At 34.5% G+C, this 20,157-nt stretch overlaps 1 protein-coding gene across 5 annotated transcripts in view; it reads right to left on the bottom strand.

Moving 5' to 3' along the window:
- AFG2A (AFG2 AAA ATPase homolog A) overlaps positions 1-20,157 on the bottom strand; it is a 325,935-nt gene that overhangs the window by 59,660 nt on the left and 246,118 nt on the right. The gene's annotated exons all lie outside the window — the stretch shown is intronic.

Consider the following 20,157-nt stretch of genomic DNA (forward strand, 5'->3'; position numbering starts at 1 on the left):
GACAGCATGCAGCAGCTTTTAGTGGGGGCAGTCAGAGAAAGCCTCTTTGAAGAAATAAATTTTGCAGATACTCCTAGAAGTTACCCGTACAGAAATTTGGGGAAAGAGAACTCAAGGTAAAGGAAACATCAAGTGAAAAGGCACAGATGACTGGTATGTTCCAGAGAAATAAAAAACCCTACTGTTTTAGAAATCGTGAATAAAGTGAAAGATGTAGGAAATGTGGTTAGAGAGATAGTCATAGGCAGAATATAAGGCCTTAAACAACATGGTGAAGAGTGTGGATTGTATTCCATTTGCAATGAGAAGCAATTGGAAGGTTTTAAGCAGGAAGGTGAAATGATAAGATTTACATGAAAAGATCATTCTTATGGGACAAAAAATGTCTAAAATATACATAAACAAAAATCCAAGAAAAGATGGGGTAGAAAAAAATATTTGAAGAAAAAACTGAAAATTCCTCCCAGTTGGTAAACAAACATGAATTGACATGATCAAGAAGCTCAATGAATTTCAAACAAAATAACTACAAAGAAAACCATACACAAACATATTACAGTCAAACTGCTGAAAACTAAAGATGCCAGAGTGAACACAGGGAACAACGATTTGAATCATCAGTGACTCTCAATCAAAACAATATGGAAACCAGTAGAACAACATCTTTGAAATGCTGAAAGAATGAAAATGTCATCCCAGAATTCTATTCCCAGTGAAAGTACCCTTCAATAACAAATGAAAAATAAAGTCACTTTCAGATGTAACAGAAAACCAAGGAATACCTACCAGTAGACCTTTCCACTGGAAGAAAACCAGTAGGTCTACACTAGAGAAAATGCTAAAGGAAGTTCTTAAGGTTGAAAAGAAATGACATGAGATGAAAAACTGAATCTTCAGAAAGAAACAAAGTGGATCGGAAATGAAATACCACAAACATGAAGACTTCTCAGATATGCTAAAAATTACTCTTGCTACTGGCATAATGAAAAACAGTACTCCTTGAATATATAAGAGATATTCACTTATAATGCAAAACAGTGTATTTTTATGTGTATTTATGAATATGAAGTATCTAGAAAAAAGATGTGATAGAAATACAGAAAGTATGGAAGACAAGAACTCAGACATGAATCTCTTTTAATTACAAAACTTAAAACAACAACAATAACAACAAAAAACAAAATCTGAAACATGCAGCTGGGACCACACATAAAACACTACAGAAAACACAAACATTGAAACTTCATATGGTTTCTCTGTGGGACTTAGTTCTTAGGGAACTGGCATAAAAAATGACAATATCCTGTGAGTAATAAATTATCCTTTGTTTCTGACTCAGGAGTCTCATGTCTTTTGCCAGACTCTATGAAATTATTGCAGACTAACTTGTTAGCTTTCAAATAGGGTAAAGTCTCAGAACCTTCATATTTCTTAATATGTATGTTCCTAATAATGAAGCCTCAACATACATACAGCAAAAATTGACAGAATTAAAAAGATAATAAATATAAATTCACAACCTAAATAGGAGATTTTAACACTCTTCTTTTAGTAATTAATAGAACTAGAAAACAAATCAGTATGACAGAGAGGATCGAACAAGACCATCAATTACCCAGACCTAACTGAAATTTATATACAGGCCATCACGTCCAACAACCACAGAACACGTATTTTTTTCAAGTACAGTGGGTATATTCACCAAGTCAGCCCATATGATAAGCAGTAAAACAAAACTCAACAAATTCAAAACGATTGAAATCATACAGAGTAGAGCTCTGAATACAAGAAGATAAGTTAGTCATGAATAAAAGTAAGACAGAGGAAAATCCAAAACACATTAGAAATTAAACATATTTCTAAACAAGACATTAATCAAAGAAGAAATCACAAAGAAAATTAGAAAATGTTTCAAGTTGAATGATAATGAAAATTTAACAAATGAAGATGTGTGAAATATACTTAAAGCAGTGCTTAGAGGCAAATTTACAACTTTAAATGCTTATAAAGTAAAGAAGTCTAAAATCAATGACCCAAGTTTCAAGAGTAAGTACAAGGAAGGAAACATGAGAGCAGAAATCAATGAAATGGGAAACAAGCAAGAGAGAAAAATCAACAAAGGTTAAGAGTGATTTTCCACAAAGATTTTAAAAATTGATTAAATTCTAGCTAGGCTGAACAAGGCTAAAAGAGAGAACAAACTAGAAATGAAAAAAAAAAAAGGTTTATCACTAAAAGATCCTAAAGATAATAAAAGGATAATAGAATATTATGAACAACTTTGAATAAAAATAAACAAATTTCTCAAGATATTCAAGATGAAAACGGACAGAAAATGAAACATAAAATCAGAATAGCTCTACATTTATTTTAAAATGGAACTGAACTCATCAAACTGAATTCATTATAACCGACCTTCCCATTAAGAAAAATCCAAAACCAGATGGCTTCCCTTCTGAATTTTACCAGAGAAGAAATAACACCAAAATTATAAGAAAGACCACCACAATCATCTTAGGCTACAGAGAAGGGAAGAGTTTTCAACTTGTTTTAAAAGCCAGTATGATACTAACTCCAAAACTTGAGAAAGACATCACAAAAACTGAAAATTACAGACTGATGACACCTTCATAAACACAGACCTAAAAATTCTTTAAAAACATTGACAAATAGAATCTAACAATATATACAATGGATAAATCATAATAACCAAGTAAGAATTATCCAAGGAATGCAAGGTTAGTTTAATACTCAAAATCCACTGAGTATAATTCACCACAGTAACAGAATAAAGGAGAAAAACCATATGATCACTTCAGTATGTGCAGAAAAACTAAAGACAAAACTTAAGATCTCTTCATGATAAGAAACTTCTCAGCAAACTAGGAATAGAAGGGAACTTTTTCAATATAATAAATGGTACTATAAAAACCTACAGGTCACATCATATCTAATATTAACATATTGAATGTTTTCTACCTGAGATCAAGAACAGGTAAAAAACTCACCACTTCCACCTAACATCATAACAGAATTACTAGCCTTAGCAATAAGGCAAAACCAGAGTGGAGAGAGCATAGGGGAAGGAGGCGTAGGATTTGGAAAAGTAAAAAACCATCCTCCTTTACTGAGGACATATAACAGTTCATATAAACTTCTACGCAATCTACAAAGCAACTAATAGCAAGATTACAGGATACAAGTTTAATACTAGAAAAGATGTATTAGGCAGCAAACTAGAAAATACAGGTTAAAAAAAAATCCACCCAATGGGAATATACAAAAACATGAAGGAGGACTAAAAGTAACAGAGGATGCTTCACTGAAAATTACAGAGCACTGCTGAGAGAAATTAAAGAAGACCAATTTAAACAGAGACTCAAAATTATTAAGATATTCTTTTTTTCCCAAATTTATCTATAGACTCCATGCAATTCCAATAAAAATTACACAAAGACTTTAAAAAAAACTGACAAACTGATTATAAAATTTATATAGAAATGCAAATAACTGAGAATAGTAAAAGCTAAAACTTAAAAAAAGAACAAAGTTGAAGGATTTATCTGACTTGAAAACTTATAATGCTAATAAAGAAACAAGATAGTGTGATAAGGTCTACAAGACAGATATAGCAGATTAATAGAACAGAATATGGAGTCCATATTGATTTTTATTTTTAATGCATTCAGTGAGGAAAGCAAAGTAATTTAAGACATGATGCTCAATGACTAGATACTCACATTTTTTAAAATGAACAATGACCCCTTATCTCACTCCAAACTCAAAAATTAACTTAAGATGAATCATGAATCTCAATGTAAGAGCTAAAACTACTAGGAGTATTAAAAAATTGATACACTGATCTTTATAAAAATAAACCCTTCTGTTCTAAAGATACCTTTAAGAAAATAAAAAGACAAGCCACAGACTGGGATAAAATATTTACAATAGGCATATCTAATGAATAACTTGTATTCACTTACAAAAATAAACCTTAAAATTCAATGATAAGAAAATAAACAACCCAATAGAAAGTAGGCAAGAAATCTAAAGAGATTCAGATATAAGAAGCTATAGGACTGGCAAGCAAGCAAATGTTGAATAAAAAACTGCACAGAATCATGGTTCATCAGATCAATGCAAATTTAAGCCACAATGAGATACCATTACTTTCTCTTAAGAATGACTAAAACTAAAGAAACTGACAATACCAAAGATTGAATAAGGATACAGAAAAATTAGAAACTATACGCTCTTAATGGAAACATAAAATAACACAACTACTTTGGAAAACTGGCAGTTCAGAAAGTTCCCCACCAGAACAATACAACTACTCTACTACTAGGTGTCTATCCAAGAGGAACGAAAACAGATAGTCATGGATAGTTGTACACAGATGTTCATAGCGGTTTAATTTACAACAGCCCCAAGCTGTAAATAATCCAAATGTTTACCAATTCATGAATGAACAGATATGTATTTACATATAATAGAATACCACTCAGCAATAAAAAAGAAAAACTACTGCTACACTCAATAACACGCACGAGTCTCAAAACCACTGTGCTGAGTTAAAGCAGACATTGAAAACTGCATACTATAAATTCCATTTATATAAAATATGTAAAAATTTTCAATCTAATCTATATAAAAAGCAAACAAGTGTCTGGCTGGAGCCTGGGGTAAAGGAAAAGATGGAGCGCCAAGGAGCAAAAGGAAACTTTCAGGCTGACCAAAGTGTTCTATTATTACATCACGATTGCAGCAGTGGTTTCACAGGTACACACACAAACACACACATATGTAAATCAGTTGAATTACACTCTTTAAGTCGCAGTCTACTATATGCAAATTATAGCTAAATAAAGATGATTAAACTTCTTAGTATTATACTTATATAATTATATATCAACATATATTATATTGATATATAATACTGAGATTCTCAATATTAAATATCAATAAACTTAAGGGCATTAGAGATGTTTTCAGATCTTTTCTTTTCAAACAGACTGTTCTCAGACTAAGTTTTTGAAAAGTAATATAACCATTCAATAAGAGAAAGAACATTTTCTTAACAAGCTATTATAGCTCAATTTTTATGATTTGGCTATATATATGGATGACAGGAATCACGGCCATTCCAATTCCAGACAAGTATATCTCCCACTTTTTAAAAAAAATCACCTGATTTTTATATTTGGAGTTGCAAATAAAATACTAAAACTCATGGAGTCAATACTATGTATCTTATACAGGTGCATCATAAACTGCTCAGGAAAATGTTAGCAGATAGAATGAAAAAAAAAGGATTTTCTTGTTAAAATAAGTTAGGGCAACACTAGGTAGAAACAAAATTAAATCAGGTTTCTACATGCAGGAATTTTTGGAGCTGATACTAATGGATATGAGAAATCTCCAAGAGAGAACTGCAGGTAGTATACAGAAATTCTACTCCAAATTCTCATCATAGAATATCTCAAAAGTTAATATTACATTTCCACTTTGGAAAAAGGTGCTGTATGTTTTTTGTACATAGAATATGCTGAGCATTTAATAAATATGTACTAATTTTTAAGTCATGTACAAATTAGAAAACAAAAAGTCAATCAACAAATACATAGTATTTGTTTAAAAATGAATGCTTTAATTATTTTCAGACTATTCCCCACACCTAACATTAGTTCAGTGGGTAGAAATGACGCATGATTATCTTGAAATGTATTTTATTATAGAATTAAAACCTATATCTCAATCACTGGGATCACTTCTTCCCTACCTAAAACAAACAAATTCAGGATTCAGGACATTAGGATGATACCAGTAAACACATTTTTTTCAAATTATTAAAAATGTTATCTAAGATCAACATTAATATTTATATAGCCCTTAAGAATCTGGTAGGCTACAGTTCATGGGGTCGCAAAAAGTCGGACATGACTGAGCGACTTAACTAAGAATCTATAAAGCAATTTTCACATAGTAAATTTAATATTATCCTAAATTCTGTGAATTAGATATTGTTATACCCCCCATTAAGAAAAAAAAATGAGGCCCAAGATCATGCAATAAATGATAGAAATTAAACTGAAATCAGGAGATCTCTGAATGTTGAGTCACACCTTTTCTTTTTTACTATCTTGCCACTACAATATGATACTCAGTATCAATGGACGAACGAAAAAAATTCTTGTTCTGAAATATAACATAAGTGACACAATAACTTAAAGAATTCTTTAACAACAACAAAAAAGATTATACCTTTACTATGTGCCAGGCTCCTTTTTAGTTGCTAGGGATACAGCTGTGAAAGGCTTGGTTAGTTTTTTAAAGCTGAAGTATCCTTTTCACCTTTCTGGGAAAACTAGTCATTCTTGGCTATTTTAAAATTTCCTTTCTAATACCTGAAAGAATAACACAGCAAAGGATACAGAGCCCACACGTCATCTGAGTCTCTGGAACAGCGCTCAGCAAGCATCTGTGCTCCGTCCTCACCCCTTCTCCTCTAGGTTGTAGCTGTCCCCGGGCAATGGAGGTTGAGTATACTTCAACGCTTATAACTTTGTCTGGGCCAACAGCCAGCTAAGCTTTTTCTGGCTTGATCTTGTCAGTGAAAGTTAGCTTAAAAAAAGGTAGGAAAGAGCTTTCCTTCCTGTAAAACCCTGAATGAGTTAACACCCTTCCTAGAATTTCTTTAAAAATACTGTTCTGCAATACTAGGGTGGAAGAATGTATTCTGAATGATGGCATCTGCTGTTATTTTTAAATCACTATTTAAATTCTCAATGAAATTCTCAATGAAAACACAAGCCCAGGCTTCCTAAAACTCTGAATACTTCTGGTTGCAAGGGCATAGACACTGTAGCCTTGTATTAACTCTAGGTTAAACAACTGTTGGGCAGCCTTTTAAAGAGGACTTTTTCAACATCTTGGGCAAGTCTCTATAACTCTAACAACCTCAGTTTCCTCGCGAGTGAAAATGATAGTGTTTTTTTAATCAGAGAAGCCTATATACTTCTGACAAGAATTTCCCTCAAAATACACAAGAAGAGAAAACATCCCCACACAATTCTGCAAATAATTCCACTGAGTTCAAGTGAAATCTGCCTGTGCATTCTCACACTAAGCATGACTATATTAGATGACCTTTTACATGGGTCTTCCAGACTCAATCCCATATACTATCTTACTCAAGGCAATGCCTGATTACGAAACATGGTCTTTACTGAAAAGGTGTTAGTATAATTTTAGTAATTACACCACTTAATTAAACAAACACTACTCCCTTTCTTTCCTCCAACCTTTACAAAATGAACTCTACCTTTTCTTTCTTCTAAATTCTGAAGTGCAACATTTGCAATTTTATATTCTATCAATGTCCAAATCTAATTTAATTAGCACAGAAATACTTGTTCACACCAAAGCATTATAATAGACACTCTGAAAAATTAGGTTCTGTTGGCTCCTATTCATTTAAAATGATCAACAAGGCTTTTAGAAGGATTAAGAGAAATGATGTATGTAAATCATCTAGCACTGTGTCTGGCACAGGCTGGTATTCAATAAACACAATACGCTTACCCCCCTTTAAAAGAAAGAAAGAAAGAAAATGATCAACATGGGTGTGTATATGAGTGTAGGGAACGTCTTCTATTATAAAGAAAAGCAATACTGAGCCTTTACATTTTACTCTGATGAAAACATATCAATATATCATGATTCATGGAAAAAACAGTTCCAGAAAGTAGGGAAAGAGGTGGATCCTTGGTAACAGTTCTCATCAAAGAAACCTTGGACTTACTCTAAGCATCTTTCTCTCTAAATTCAACTGATTAATAGGTGTGGTTAATGCTACCTCTTAAATCTCTCTTGAAACTGCCACTTGTATTCCATTTGCCTTATTATATGTTTGTGTATTTGTTTACTGTCTGTCTTTCCCAACAGATTGCAGGTGGAATGTAATGGCAGATATAATATTCTGCCACTCAATACACTCATATTCAAGGCACTCAATACATGCTTACTCAATGAAGTCAGGCCAACATAATCTCTTGTCTAGGATACCATAACTATATTGCTAGTTGTTTTCCTGTTGGCAGTCTTACTTGTTCCTTTTTCTCCCTCTCTCCGTCTACATCACTGCTGAGTAATTATTCTAACTGCAAATACTATAACTTCCTATTTTCTAATCATTGAATGGCACCTCAAGGGGAAAAAAAAATCAAATTCAAGCATAACATTTCAGGCTTCTATAATTTTGGTGTAACTCCCTCAACTTATCTGCGGCTACTTTTCCTTTCTCATCCTCTGACTCCAAGAGCATCTAAGCATTCAGAGTTAGCCAAACTCCATGCTGCTTTCTGCATCCCTGCTCTCACTCATAATTCACTCTCAGCTCTGAATGACATTTTATCTCCTAGCCTATCAGGTGAACTCCACTTCTTGTTCAAGTTTCAACTTAAAAGTCTTTTCTTTTATACAACCTTCTATGACTCTTCTGAGTACCATATAACTTGTAATTTGGCATACAGGTTAAAAGTGAGGGGACAAGAATCAGCCTAACTGGGTTAAAATTCTAGCTTCATCATGTATTATCTGTGTGTTTAGATAAATCATTTAAACTTCTTGGTACCTTAAAATCCTTAACAGTGTTAGTTACTCAGGATGACTATGGATTGAATCATATAATCTATATAAAGGGCTCAGCACAGTGCTTGACACATGGCATGCATGTTTCAATTTAGATGTTATTATCATCGTTACTGTTCCTGTATAATTATCCCAGTACTTGACTGCACTCCTTGAATACAGGGAATGCTAGTTATCTTTGGATCCTAAAACCTGGCACAAGGTAAGCATTAATGTTCTTTGAATGAATAAAAGAATAAATGTTCTAAAACCACGAGGTTAGAATAATAGTAGACAAATCAGGTTAAAATACATTTTCTTGATTTATGTTTCTAAATCTCAGTGTTTAAAAGAGATTACTATTCAACAACTTTCAACTTGCCTCTTCCTCTCCCTGCATCTTATCAGTCTCAGAAATGAGACTTTTAGTAACAGGGAAGGGAGAAGTTATAGAAATATGCTTGGTCTCTTCATCAGGAATCTAATAAAGGAATCATTAAGAGAGGAGGTCCTAGAATATGCCTGTATTTATTAAATCTTTTCGTGTTGCTGATCCACATTGCTCAGCCTAGAAATGAACACAGTTGACTTCTGGGAATGTTTCTTATGTTGTCTGATTTGCATTTCTCTAATAATTAGTGACACTGAGTATTTTTTATGTGCCTGTTGGCCATCTGTATGTCTTCTTTGGAAAAATGTCTATTCAGGTTCTTCTGCCCATGTATAATTGGGTTATTTGTCTTTTTGGTTTTGAGTTGTATGAGCTGTTTGCACATTTTGGATATTAACCCTTGCTGGCTGCATCATTTGCATATTATTTCCTCCCATTCTTCTGTAGGTTGTCTTTCCATTTTGTTGAGGGTTTCCTTTCCTGTGCAAAGTTTTTAAGCTTGATTAGGGCCTATTTGACTATCTTTCCTTTTTTTTCTTTTGCCTTGGAAAAATGATTTAAGAAAATATTGCTACAAATTATGTTAGTGTTTTGCCTATGTTTTCTTCTAAGAGTTTTACATGTCACATCTTAGATCTTTAAACTATTTTGAGTTTATTTTGTATAGATGATGTGAGACAGTGTTAGAATTTCACTAATTTACATGTAGCTGTCCAACTTTCCCAACACCACTTGTTGGAGACTCTTTTTTCTCCATCATACATTCTTGCTTCTTCGTCATAGATTAAGTGACCATAGTTGTGTGGGTTTATTCCTGGGCTCTCTACTCTGCTCTAATGATCTGTATGTCTTTTTTTGTGTATCAGTATCATGTTGCTTTGATCACTGTAGGCTTGTAGTATAGTCTGAAGTCTGGAAGGGTTATGTCTCCAGCTTCGTTTTTTTTCCCTCAGGATTGTCTTGGCAATTAACTGTGGGTCTTTTATGATTCCATGCAATTTTAGGTTTATTTGTTACAGTTCTGTGAAAAATGTCATAGATATTTTGATAGGGACTGTATTAAATCTGTAGATTGCTTTGGGTAGTATGGCCATTTTAATACTACTAATCCCTCTAATCTAAAAGCATGGGACAGCTTTCCATTTCTTTGAATCATCTTCAATTTTATCAATGTTTTATAGTTTTCAGCATATAGGTCTTTCACCTCTTTGTTACATTTATTCCCAGGAATTTTTTTGGATGTTATTTTCAATGGGATTTTTTTTAATACTTTCTGATATTTCATTGTTAGTATAAAGAAATGCAACAGATATCTGTACGTTAATCTTATATCCTGCTACCTTGCTGAATTTATCAGTTCTTACAGTTTTTGTGTGGAGGCTTTAGTGTTCTCTATGTGGAGGATCACATCATCTGCAAATAGTATCTCTTTCAATTTGGATACCTTTTATTTCTTTTTCTTGTCAGAATGCCGTGGCTAGGTCTTCTAGTGCTATGTTGAACAGAAGAAGTAGAGAGTGAGTATCCTTGTCTAGTTCCTGAATTTAGCAGTATGTCTTTCAGCTCTTCACCTTTGAGTATTATGTTAGCTGTGGGTTTGTCAAAATGGCTTTTATTATGTTGAGATATGTTCCTTCTAAGAGTTCTTATTATAAATGGATGTTGAATTTTCTTAAGTGTTTTTTCTGTGTCTTTTGAGATGATCATGTATTTTTTGTGTTTCCTTTTGTTAATGTGGTATATCACATTAATTGACTTCTGCACTGTTCAATCATCCTTGTGACCCTGGGCTGAAACCAACCTGATCACGATGTATTGCTGCTATGAGTTCTGAACAACATCAGGATTCATGGCCTCCGGAGGAAAGGAATCTGATCCAGAGTCAGAGAGGAGGCTTGATCACTTGGAGCTTTTTTGTGTAGCAAAGTTTTATTAAAGAATAAAAAGAGATAGAGAAAGCTTCTGATATAGACATCAGAAGGGGACAGAAAGACTCAGGAATTGAACCAGTGTCTCCAGCACTGGAGGTGGATTCTTTACCAGCTGAGCTACCAGGGAACACAGAATTAAAAGAAGACTCTTAATTTGGTATAGAAAAAGAATAAAACCATCTGCCACTTGCAGTTTATTTCCTCCTGCTGCTTGGGGACCTTTGGCCTTTCTACCTATTACCCTCTCAGTATGATCCTTTTTATGTATCACTGGATTCAGTTTGCTCATATTCTGTTGAAGATTTTTTAATCTATAGTCATCAAAGACACTGACCTGCTCTTTTCTTTTTTTCAGTGTTTTTATCTAGTTTTGGTATCAGAGTGATGACAGTTTCATAGAATGCATTTGGGAGTATTCCCTCCTCTTCAATTTTTTAGAATAGCTTGAGAAGGATAGTTTTAAGTTTTTCTTTGTATATGTTTGGCAGAATTCCCCAGTGAAGCCATCCAGTTCCAGCCTTTGTTTGCAGGGTTTTTTTCTGTTTCTAAATTACAGATTCTATTTCACTTCTAGTGATTGGTCTGTTCAAATTATCTATTTCTTCTTGACGCAGTTTTGGCAGCCTGTATGGTTCTAGAGACTTGTCCATTTCTTCTAGGTTATCCAATTTGCTGGTATGGAAATGACTTATATCTTTAAATTTAGTTGCTCTTTAAATTTCTTTATTTCCACTTTTATTGAGAAAATTAACACATATAATTGTATTTAAAATATACAATGTGATGATTTGATATACATATACATTGTGAAATTATTATCAAGATCAAGGTAATTAACATATCCATCACCTCACATTGTTAACTCCTTTTTGTGTATGTGATGAGAACACTTAAGATCTACTTTCAGCAAATGTCGAGGATATAATACCATATTATTAATTATAGTCACCCAGCTGTCCATTAAATCCTCAGAACTTACTCATCTTATAATTGAAAGTTTGTACCCTCTGACCAACATGTCCCCATATACCCATGTCCATTGCCCGGGCAACCACCATTCTATTCTCTATGAAACTGGCTTTTGTTTTTTTTTAAGATTCCACATATAAATGACACCACATAGTATTTGTGTTCCTCTGCTTATTTCACTTTAGCTATGATCTTTTTAAGGCTTGAAATTCATGTTTCAGGAATACAATTTCCTAGTATCTTGTATGAAATTCAGGAAACTTTAAAAGTAATTAGACTGAAGGAAGAATAGCTTTAGAGACCAATAAAATAAGCAATATTTAGCAAAAACCATGTAAGCCCCCGAAAGGAACACTCTACATTATATTATTTGGTAATTAAGCTTTTAGGGCAATGAGGAAGTATATAAATTACACTTAAATTGAGGGAAGTATCTGTTGAAGAGAAATTAGAAAACAAAAACAGGTTTTACATAAAATCTGAATAACAAAAATTTAACTACCCATGTGATATTTTTAAAGTAACTTAAAAACACCAAATAAGTTATGTTTTTGTACAAAGCGCATGAACAGCACAACCAAGCATATAACTTAATAATTTAAGGATGAGTTGAGAATTAAATTCCAACTTGACAGATGCTGTGAAACTAAAAACTACTCATTTAATGAGATAAAACCAACAATATTTACCTACTACATATATAAAACATTTGGAAAGGCAGAGAGGTATGTGTTCGAGATCAGTTAGACTTAAAACAAGCAATAGGGTCTGTTAAACCAAGAAAACCCACTTTTATAATTCTTCTCTTACAGCTTCTAGCTTAGTAAACCTCATAAGAAATCATTTGAGATTTTAAAATTCTGTAGTATAGTAAGTAGTAATGATATACATATTTGCATTATACACATCATCCTTTAAACAAATAGCCCTTTTGAGTTAGGTATATTTGAAACCATGGAGAATATAATCTAGGTGGGAAAGAATCCAAAAAATCTGAGGAAACTTTATTTGTATTTTTAAAACATAAACTCATTATTAGTCCACTTATATTTATTACAACTGACTCAGATAATAGAAAGTAAGGAGTTGTCAGAGTCAAGATTAATTAATTTGAGATAAGACTTTGGAAGTAAGGACTTTCAAATTGCCTCAAAAAAATCTAGAAACAGTACCCTGAACCAAATGAGACGGCCCTTAAATGACAAATATGGGAAATTTATCAGGTTGAGAAGGTGGGAAAAGGCACATAAAAATACTATGTCCAAAGAATTAAAGGTGCAGTCATATACAAATCATTTCTGGGAAGGCAAAGGGTTTACTGTGCTCACCTTTCCAACAGTTGTACCAAGAAAGAATTACAGGTGTGCTTAGGACATTGCTTTCTTCAGGTCTCAGGAGGGTCCCAGGAGTCCAAAGAAGCTAGAGGCTCTAGGTAGTCCAATAGCAACTTTGTTGGGCTATTATTACCACGTATTACATGCCCTGTCATGAAACATGGGACTACAGAGGTAGATGAAGTAAAACAAATAAACAAACAAATATCCTCCACAAGTATGATTCTATTACGTATGGTGGCAATGCCAAGAACTTTGGTCTTTCTCTCATCATGGTTCATAGGAAATTGTGAAAGGTTTGTAATCAGGTGAAAGACAGGCTAAATGTTCTGCCTAAGGAAATAAATCTGGCTGCAGTGTGGAGGTAGCACAGGAATGAAGCACAGCTTCCAGTTAGGAAAAGAATACAATCTTGAGGTCTTAAATTAGACCATAAATAATAACAGAGGCAGTGAACCGGAAAAGGACAATTTAAGATGTATCTTTGAGGTAAAACTGCCCAAAGTTTTCAACTTATTACTAGACATTTCCTCCTTTTGACAATGCCTTCCCATTTTGCAAAGAAAGATAAAGCAGGATTTCTCTTAAACAGATTTGTACTTGTATTCTACAAAGACAGTAATATTTGCCAAATTAAAATCTGGATCCTACAATATGTCACAACTTCATTTTTAAACTGCTAGAAAAGCTTTTTAAACATTTCAGTTCATATTATAGCTATTTAAGATATTCAGTTATCCCTAGAACTGAGGAAGTTTTTACTACTCAATTTGAGACTTCACAGAACAGTTCAATTCCACAAACATTTGTATCTACTCTGTGCCAGGCACAGGATTAGGTGCTAGGGTTACAACGGTCTTTGTTCTTTGAAAAATAATTCTTCTAAAAAGGATTTCTGTATGACAACATCTGAGCATGTGTTTGTATTAAAACAAATAAATCAATCAGTCTGTAGGCTGTCTAATGTTGGGCTTGCTCAGTTCTGTAGAAACCCGTAGCACTGTACAAGAAAAGACTTGATACATTTGACAGCAGGTGTTTAGGAAGAATGTATCACAATAAATGGCAGTACTTGATGAAGAGTACAAAAGAGGGAAGAAAATAGAACAAAAATAATTTAACACACACACACATACACACACACTTAAGTTCTTCTACTAGAATGTTATATTCTTCACCTACTTCTATTAAGGAACCCTTTTACAAAACCAAAACAGCATTTATCTAGAACTAATCAATTATTCCTCTTACAAAAGGTGAATCTGCTTTTTGATAAACTACAGAGGAAAACTAAAAATACTGCAATTAATCTTTCCAATATCTCTATAAAAATGCACTCTTTTTAAAGTTCTCCATAAGGTTGAAAACGGGTGGAAACTTCCTTACATGCAAACACCAATTTTTATAATATTTAAATATAAGTAAACCCATAGGTTGGTAATGGGGGAAAAAGGTGAGAGGTGGTTGTCGGGGGAGAAATGATCTGTCCCCTGCTTATTTTCCAGAATCAGCTCCCATCATTGGACCCCTCTCTGCTCTTTGTTTTCTACTAACACTGAACACCTTGTAGTTAACTGAAACCAGCACATGCTTTGCACCTCTATACATGCTGATCTTTCAGAAAGTCGTACTCAGCTATCCCTATGCTATGTACTCCATGAAAATTCTGGTTCTTCCCTCAAATCACTTCTGCACACACAACGGAATAGTCATTTTCTGCTCTATGTTACTCCTAAACATTGTTTACATGTCTGTTGAATAGATTACAGTACAACATTTGCTTATATGTTCTAATGCCTCCACTGTTCTATAAGGTATTCAACAGATGCATATTTGTCCAAATTAAAAAAAAAATCAGTTTGTCAAAATTTAAGGTGATCTACCTAGAGATACCTACCAGATGCAAGAGCATACCTACCAGATGCATACAAGAAATATTGGGTGGTACAAACAAATTGCTGAGAATATTAATTTTCTGGGTAGCTGGGGTATTTAATCCATTACATACAACCATTTGTAAAAACCTAACAGATGATACGGTAAATGTAAATGAACCATTTCTTGTTGACTCAAAGTTTTCCCCCTCTCATGTGTTATTCTGTGCTAAAGATAGCTACCAACGATAGAGATGCAGCGTGACAGACTTACACAGTGTGACGTGAATGGGCACCACAAGGACGATGGGGATTGCAGAGTGCACTACAGAGCCCTGCACATGGCCTCCCTGCTTGCATCGGCAAGGTTCATGACTGTTCCACAGCCACTGAGCTGAATGTTACTCTGCCTCTCACTCCAAACAGAATGATGCTCCTTTCTACTGTTGCCAACACCCCAACTTTCGAAGGTTCAAAATACCAAGTATATAAAGTTATTTCTTATCAATTCCACCATCTGAGAGTGAAGGACTGCTTTATCCTTTCCTTTAAAAAAAACAAAAAAACAAACCCAACTCTCAGACTGATCCTCACCCACTTCCGAGCTCTATGACCATTAATACTGCACCTGCTTTGTCTGCTCTGGCAGTTCAGTGCACCTTTCTCCTTCCACGTGCCTCACATCTTTTTGTTTTGATATTATCTTTGATAATACATACTACCAGGTTCTTTCCTCTCTTTCTCCCTTTCTTTCACACAGTTAAACATTCTGGTTCAATTACTTACTAATTGAATTTTAATACAGTAGTTTTCAACCCTCATGTCAAATAACTCAAAGTACCTGAGATATAGAGCCACAGTCCAAAAGTGGTTCAGTGAGACATGAAGAACCACGTGCCTCTGGGGAGCTCAGCAAATCATAGTCTGTGGGCCAAATCTGTCCTGCCACCTGTTTTACAGAGCGGCAGTGGAACACGGCTGCATTCAGTCATTGAAGTGCTACCTGTGGTTGCTTTCATTCTAGGACAGCAAAGTTGAGTAGCTGCAACTGATAAGATATAGCCTGCAAAACCTAAAACATTTACTATGTGATCCTCTATGGAAAAAGTTTCCAAATCCTTTAGAAAGTGGCTCTTAATCCTTGTTAGGCATTATAATCAATCTTTTAAAAAGCAGATTTCCTTGGGCTCATTTCTCCAGAGAGTTTTACTCTATCAGTCCAGGCTCAGGCAAAGTATTTTTTCAAAGCTGTGCAAATAATTTCAATGTGGAGTCACAGTTAAACCACTGTTCAGGTAGTTTCTCATTTCTTAAACCTCAACATCCCCAGGAATCATCTGACTTATTCTTTAATCCAGGAGGGTTCATGCCCTATTTATACTCCATTCAGAAATAATGGAGAAGGAAATGGCAGCCCACCCCAGTAGGCTCATGACTGAGCGACTTCACTTTCACTGGGATACATTAGGCTTGGAGGGAGAGAGCAGACTCTGCATGCTTAATAGGTATGCAAGGGATCTCTGATGCAGGGAGTCCAGAGACTAGACTCTGAGAGACACAGTTAGTAGAAGTTGGCTTGAAAAAAACTCACAGGTAAACTTGGAAGGTCCCTTGTCCCCATGTCAGTGATGAATCAAATCTAATTGTTCTTGTCTGTTTTCTCATCTGTAAAATGCAACTCTTTTTGTCTTGCCTATTTCATAAGTTTGCTATAAGACGTGCTCTGTCAACTCTCTGCTCATAAGCAGATAAGCACATAACAAGCAGACAATACAGATACGATATTTAAACACAATTTCAAGTGTAAAAACAAGACATAAAACTATGAACTGTACCAATGACTTTCTGAATTCAAACCTGGAAAATAAAGGGTTTACAGAACAGGGTCAATACTACAATGATTGGAGGAGGACATGGCAACCCACTCCAGTATTCCTGCCTGGAGAATCCCCATGGACAGAGGAGCCTGGCGGGCTACAGTCCATGGGGTCACAGAGTCAGACACAGCTGAAGTAACTTAGCAGAATGCGTGCACTACGGGGATTACACAATGGCTTATGGGTTGGAGTACAAACGTAGCTGCATCCCCTTCACAGGTCGGAGGATCTCAATGACCTAAAGGTTCATGGAGAGCCCTAGGGAAGGGAGTACCTGTTAACTCTTAAAACTGGAGGCCAAATTTGGCATGTAAAAACTGTGTATGCAAAGTTTCCAGTGTATCCATCAGATTCCCCAAAGAATCCACTGATTAAAGAGAGGAGTGTGGTCACTTACCTCTAACTATCTATGTCCTAGAACATGGGCCTTATCAACCCATTAGGAAAACTTGTCATGGGGACCAGAAACAAAAAACCAAAAAAACCCATTGTGAATTATTTCTAAATGCTGCTGCCCTGGCTTAAAATGAATCCACTTAAGAAACAAATGTGTTGGCTTTCCTTTATTCGTGTTGCTTTCTAAACAGAATAAGTAAAAAAAAAAAAAAAAAAAAAAAATTAATAATTTCCTCACTCCTATGGACATAGCTATATTTATAATTAAATATTTTTAAATGTGTCAGAAAAGTCTCTGTTATATTGCCATCTAATATAAGCAGAAGAGGATTTTGGTTATCCTATCAAAGTGTGTTTTTGTGATTCCTGGATACTGAGAACAGCAGAATTTTCTTACATAGTCAAGTCCAAACATCAGTACTGAAAAGAACTGACTGATCCGACATCTCTCAGTCACCTCATTATTCAGTCACACCAAGTGGTCAAAACACCCAGAATAACCCAGATTCCACACTGAGTTTACCCTATCTTTAGCAAAGCATCACTCACTGGCTAAGGTCTTTCCAAGCACTTGGAGTTATGAAAAGTTTGATTGGCTTCTTCAGTATGTGTTCATTTCCATTGAGTACTGGGAGACAACTGAGACTGACAGCCAGGTCAGTGAGGAAGACACTGGCTCTTGGGACTGTTGTCTTCAAACTGTTCAATTTTCATTCATATTATTAAAATCAATTTGAGCACTTTCTCTCAGTATTCCTGTATCTATTCAGAAAGTATATACATGCATCTCTATTAACACACTGCATATATTATGTAACACACACAAATGTACATTTAAAAAATGCTTCACAAAATAATCATGACGATAAGTTACTAACATTTTCTGCTCTCACTCTGTTGGTATGTGTGCATCTTTAGAGATCTTAGCCCTAAATATTCATAGGACTACAGTCATAAATAGTCCCTGTGTTTTAGAGAAACCAAACCCTAACTGCCTATCATAATAGGTAGAATTTGCTGTTGTTTAGTCACTAAGTAGTGTCTGACTCTTTTGCAAACCCATGGACTAGCCCACCAGGCTCCACTGTCCAAGGAATTTTCCAGGCAAGAATACTGGAGTGGGTTGCCATTTCCTTCTCCAGGGGATCTTCCTGATCCAGCTCACTGAAGTTAGAGAAAGCCTATGTGCAGCAACAAAGACCCACCACAGCCAATAAATTAAAAAAAAAAAAAAAATGTTTTTAAAGGCAATGGAGAAGCTGCTCCAGGATGAAGATGATGATAACAATTAAACACCTTCCTATGGAATACAATGTATGCCTGGCACTGTTTTAAGTCCATTACATAAAATAACTCATTTAATTTAATCCTCACAACCTTGGCAATTAGGTACCATTATTAATCCCACTTTACAGATAACAAAACTGAGGTAAGGCGAGGTGAAATAACTTGCCCAGTTATATGGTAAGCAGTAGAGCTGGGGGAAATGTTCGAAGTCTTAAGAGTCCACATTCAGTCACTACACCAAAGTACATCCTACTGAATACTCACAGTTGAAAATAATGCAAAAATTACCCTGTAAACAGAAGCTAGGTCCCTTGCTTTTCTCAGTTTTGAGGGAAGGCAAGAATAATTTATATCTAAAGCAAAAATATATTTCCTTAATTTGACCTTAAGATAATTAGAAAGTCACAGGATATCAGTGTCATATAGATTTCTCTCATTTCTAAACTCTTACATTTGCTAAGAAGACATAAGTCCACAGAGCTTAAATTAATGTCAAAAGTCATACATGATTAAGTGGTAGATTTAGAGGAAACATTCTAAATATGTTTAAAATGATAACATTACTGAGCTCCTTCTATATATTCATAACTGCAATAAATGCTTTACTATGGTAATCTGTATAATCCTCACAATAACACTCAGAAGGAGATATTCTAATTTGCAGGTTATAAGACAGAAAATGGTGGCTTAAGAGGTTAAATAACAGCCAGAGGTCAGAGGAACATTAAACAGCAAAGCTGGAATTTGAACTAAGGTTTAATTCCATACCCTCAGATCATGATAACTAAACTATATTCCATTATTCCACACTGCTATCCCAAGACAAATTTCGAGGTAATTTAAAATATTATCTAAGTTTTAGTAAAAACTGGGGGAAAAATAATCTGTGAACCAAGACAAATAGGCCTTTGTCACTGAATTAAGCTAAAGTTTTCCTTTTTCTTTTTGTAAGAAGTCCTAAGCATCAGGAATACAAGTTTTGTGTGTGTGTGTTTCCCCGTTTCAGGTAGGAGCTTAGTAAAAGAACACCTTTAGAAAAGATAACAATTATATCTAATGAAATATAGAACCAGAATCTCCTGGCAATTAATCACCCAGTGCAAACCTATAGGCTGTTTCTGACAGATTCAAGAACTTTGCCTGAATTGTTGGATAGGATGTGCCTGGGCTGGCTTATGAAAAGAAATTCTATGTTTAAAACCTTTGAAGGTATTTTACCATATATTTACACATACAGGCATACCTCAGAGATATTGCAGGTTGGGTTCCAGACCACCACAAACAATAAAGTGAATATTGCAATAAGGTGAATCACAAATTTTTTGGTTTCCTAGTGCATATAAAGTTATAGCATTATGTCTAAAAAACCAATGTACATACCTTCATTTAAAAATACTTTATTGTATTTGTAACCTTAAAAAAAGGTCACATCATTTGAGTCTTCAGCAAGTCACAATATTTTTGCTGGTG

This window comes from Odocoileus virginianus, chromosome 12, assembly GCF_023699985.2.
Source record: "Odocoileus virginianus isolate 20LAN1187 ecotype Illinois chromosome 12, Ovbor_1.2, whole genome shotgun sequence".
Lineage (NCBI taxonomy): Eukaryota > Metazoa > Chordata > Mammalia > Artiodactyla > Cervidae > Odocoileus > Odocoileus virginianus.